The sequence below is a fragment of the Stegastes partitus genome, unplaced genomic scaffold (assembly GCF_000690725.1).
Source record: "Stegastes partitus isolate 25-593 unplaced genomic scaffold, Stegastes_partitus-1.0.2 Scaffold899, whole genome shotgun sequence".
Lineage (NCBI taxonomy): Eukaryota > Metazoa > Chordata > Actinopteri > Pomacentridae > Stegastes > Stegastes partitus.
The window spans coordinates 285,726-290,862 of record NW_007578630.1 but is presented as its reverse complement, the minus strand read 5'-3'; positions in this window follow the sequence as shown (position 1 = coordinate 290,862).

The window sequence follows — 5,137 nt, the reverse complement described above, 5'->3', positions numbered from 1 at the left end:
AAATTAGTTCACATTAAGTGTGTGTTTAATGTTGTTTCATTATGACAGTGAATGTTTTTTATTTATGACATGGCCATCAGTCTTTCAAAATATAATGAATTCAAATTGCAATCATATGGAAAATTAAATAATAAATTAAAAAAAAAACTTTAGACTGTGAGAAGTACTTTTTAAAATCCAGAGAAGTAGAAAAAAAAAAACCCTGACAACAACAAACAAACAAAAAACAAAAAATATTTGCTAAACCAGAATCTTTTTGTTCATGTTCACGCGATATTCAACTTAATAATCTACCACGCCATGAAGTCCAAGTACTTGTCCGGAGATACATGATGTTGGTTCATACCACAGTCTGGAGTCTCGGGACTCTATGATGGATGACGTCAAAGAGTTGCTGGGTTAGCAGAGAGAAGGATGTAAACAACAAACAAGACGGCAGGTGGAAAGTCTCTGGTCATGAGGTATAAAACATTCCTTCCAAGTAGTTTGACCAGTGTTGTACCATCTGTTCTTAATGAAACATACAAGCTCTTTTCAAAACACCTGATGATATCAAGACAAATCTAAACTATTCATAAACTAAAACAAGAGCCTACCCATAAAAACACTACCATTTCTCCTGAGTGATCACAGAACAAGATTTTTGTCATTTCATACTGTATCTTCCTCATTCACTTCTCCTGTCCTCTGACATCTTCTTTTAGACTGACAGCAGAGGGAAAGAGGCACAATCCTGACTCTTATGATGGTGATATCTACAAGTTCTTCAGCTTTCCTCTGCTTACTTTGTGTCTCTCTAGCAAATAGCATCCTCATCTTCTTGGTACTGTGTAAAAGTTTTCGCCCAGCTTTTGTTAGTTGGAGGGAAAAAGGCTATACCACCAAACAAGAGCACAATAAAGACTGCACTGAAGAGAGCATAGAAGTATGGAACCTTAAATGAAAGTATCAAAACATTTCTGTCCTAAAGGTCTCATTCTCAGTTCATAAAAACAGGAAATGTGGAAATCAGTGCAAGTAGAACATGCAGAAACACTTGTCTCATACAGTGTACAGTATCAAAATATTTGTGTCTCATGGTGAAATGGTCACATGGATGGAACATTATCTCTCTGTAGGCCAAGGGACAACCAGTAGAAATCACTTGTCCACATCAAGTCTCAAGGATCGCGGAACCAGATTTTTGTCACTTCATGCTGCATCTTCCTCATTCCCTTCTCCTGTCTCCTGACATCTTCTTTCATTTGCTTCAAAATAACAGAGTCAGGTGTAGCACCAGAACCTGTAGCTATGATGGTTCTATCAGTTTACAAAAAAGCAAAACAAAAACCAGCTGCATTACGAACAGGGTGTATTCTGTATGAAAAAGAATGAAACCTTGATTATAAAGGATAATGTGGTTCTTCTGGATAAACTGGAGCACTAAACACAGCCAGCAATGATTATTACAGCTTATTGCAACATTCTTCAGATATTGGAAAGGTACCCGTGGAGAGGGAATTTTAGGGATGCTGTGGCTGATGGACGGACAGACTGGAGAGGATTGCCACAGTGATGAGCTGTTGTTTGACTGATGCTGGTGATTGGAGGAGCTGGACATGGAGGGTGACAAGGTGAGTGACTGACTAGCCATTTGGAAGCTCAATGAGGTGAGAGACTGGCTGCTCCCAGCTGCTGACTGGTGACTGGAGGAGAATGGAACTTGAGGCATGAGGTTAGACTCGATTTTAATAACACTTGGAAGATACAAACAAAGGCAGAGCCTGGACAACACAATACTTTTAATCAGGCTGCCACACCCAGACATACATACAGAGAAGAAAGGAGAGAAAGAAGACAAACAAAATGGACAACTAAAAACCCTGGCTTGGTACACTTGATACATTCAACTATGGAAGATCCAAAGCTAGCCATAAACCAGCCATTCTCAAGCTTGGGGTCCCGACCCCAACTGGGGTCGTGAAATTATTTCTGGGGGTCGCCAAATCATTTTGAAAAAAATATATATGCGCAAAATTAATGTTGCTTCCGACCGGACATTAGAGGAACGACGAGCGGTTGGTCTCAAACAGGCATTTTTACTCAAAACCAGTTACTGTCGGCCATAACTAGGCTACACCAAAACAACAACAACAAACCTGTTCACTAGCTTAGTCTCATGTCTGCCCTTGTCATTCACACATCATCGGAGCAAAGATTTTTTTTCTCCGATGATGTGTGAATGACTTAAACATTAGGCTACTTAAACATTATAAAAGTAAGGGACATTGAATTAATATTAAATTACAACACTTCAAACAGAGAGTTGTTTACTGCTTCATTGTTTGTCCAAAACTCATTGTATCAACGCGGCGTTTGTATGAGATTCTGATCTGTGCGTGTGAGATTATGATCAGTGAAGCACCGTGGTGGGGGTGGTGGTGGAGGGGATTTAAAGATAAAAAAAACAAAAAAAAACAGCCGCGTTGTTGTTTTAGCCAAATCTGCAGCAAGTTTGCTAGCTGGAGAAATGGAGCGATGGCTTAAAAGAAAAAGTGTTCCAGACAATCAGCAGCAGCAGGGGTCCCAAGATCAGTCACCAGAACCACCGCCTGAGAAAAGTAGGGCACTGGCCGGGCCGACACCGGCGGCTGATAAAGGTTTGAGGCTCCATAAATATCAGCCCGACTTTTTGAAATATGGCTTTTCCTGCACAACAAAAAACAGCGTTGAAAGTTTCAATAAGCACTTCCCAAATGATGGCACGCCGGAAAAGTACGACTGGATACGCCAGCCTTTCACCACCTTCACCGCACATCACCTGTCATCAGAGCAGACACCCTGCCAGATCTCTCCTCTAATCTGTGTGAAAAGACCTTTTCTGCGCAAACATACATGAAAAACAAATACAGATCACGACTCCTCAGAGTTGAGAGTGATCTCTGCGTAGCCGTGTCGAACATAAAGCCAAGAATGCAGCTGCTCTGTTCAAACACGCAGGCCCAGCCATCACATTAAATAGCTGTAGAAAAACATCTCAGCTTTGACCAGGAAGTAGCTATTTTTCCATGTTTAAGCTCTCAGAAACATAGATGTTTAAAATTAAACATGGGCTGTTTTTCGAGTGTGTTTTGTTAAAGTTTCGCACGCGCTGTTATCATTTATTTCATTTCAAAGAAAATAGAAATACTAATACAATTATGTGACCACACCTTTAAACTGGGGTGCTATTCAAAAAGAATATCAAACGCTGTAAATATGTAATTGTCTTTACCATAAGAGGAATTCCTACTTTCCAGACAAGTATATTCAGGCAAATGTTGGATATTATGAATTTGACTGTATGAAAACAGGTCATCCAGGAAGCACTTAATGGGGTTCACTGGTCTGGCACTTAGCAGAGTAACTGGCTGTATGTATAGCCCACTGTCACAGGCAGGCTGTGTGGACTTTATGTNACAATACTTTTAATCAGGCTGCCACACCCAGACATACATACAGAGAAGAAAGGAGAGAAAGAAGACAAACAAGGAACACAAGGCAAAAGGGGAAATACTTGAGAAATACATGGCATAAAATGCAAATAAAGAGAGATTCAGTTTTTTCAAAAGAGAGTCACACATTTTCAGAAACCATTTAAAATGCAATAATAATAACGCATCACATTCTTTTTCATCACACTTACTGGACTGACCCAGGACTTTTCAGCAGAAATGAAGTTCCTGTAGAACTGTCTGGGAGACTGAAGAGTTAGTATAAGTGACTGTATTTTTACAAAATGATTTAACAGCCACAGCCAGACATGTCAAATTTAAGCATCCTTTCATACTCTTTATTCTTTTTTCTTTATTAGGATCCCCATTAGCTTCCACAAAGTGGTTGCTAGTCTTCCTGGGGTCCCAGAGTAAAAATAAAAATTACAATTTACAAAACATTAAAAATACATAATAAATAGCAAACATTTGGTTTATAATGCAACCCGGTACAAAGCAGTAAATGGATAACAATAAATGCAAGTTGATACAACACAGTAAATGTAACACCAATACAGAGGAAGAATTCTCACATATTCTGTGTCACATTCTGCCTCAACATGTGTTAAAATGAGTACTACAATGTATTTTCTCATCACTTTTATGCTGAACCTTAATGGTAATTTCAACATAAGTATAAGGAAACTGAAGACACATATGTTTTTATGGTGATGAAGTTGTTCCACATTATTAGAATGTGTATCCAAAAGTATCTGAAGAAATAAAACTATTAGTAGATGATTGACTTCACTTTAACGCCACAACCCTTTCTTGAAATGTTCATTACTTTAGTAAATCATTTTTAAAAGCAACAGGGTATGAGAAGGTAAATTGTTCTAGAGGTTATCATAAAGTTTAATTAATGTTGTAGTTCATTTGTTAAGGTGAAATACACTGCTCAAAAAATAAAGGAAACACTTAAACAACACAGTGTAACTCCAAGTCAGTCACACTTCTGTGAAATCAACCTGTAGGAAGCAACACTTATTGTGAATCAATTCCACCTGCTGTTGTGCAAATGGAGCAGACAACAGGTGGAAATGAGAGGCAGTTAGCAAGACAACTCCTATAAAGGAGTGGTTCTGCAGGTGGTGACCATAGACCATGTCTCTGTTCTCATCCTTTCTGGCTGCTGTTTTGGTCACTTTTGCATTTTGTCAGTGCTCTCAGCCCTAGAGGTAGCATGAGGCGATGTCTACAATCCACAGAAGTTATTCAGGTAGTGTAGCTCATCCAGGATGGCACATCAGTGCGAGCTGTGATGAGGTTTGCTGTGTCTCTCAGCACAGTGTCCAGAGCATGGAGGAGATACCAGGAGACAGGCCAGTCCACCAGGAGACATGGAGGGGGCCATAGGAGGGCAACAACCCAGCAGCAGGACCGCTACTTCCTCCTCTGTGCAGGAGGACCAGGAGGAGCACTGCCAGAGCCCTGCAGAGTGACCTCCAGCAGGCCACTAATGTTTATGTTTCTGCTCAAACTGTCTCCATGAAGGTGGTATGAGGGCCCGGCATCCGCCAGTGGGGCCAGTGCTTACAGCCCAGCACCATGCAGGGCAGAGGGGAGCCGTTAACACCTTTGGGGGGATACTCGACACAAACTTTGGGACTTTGAGTGTTAAACAC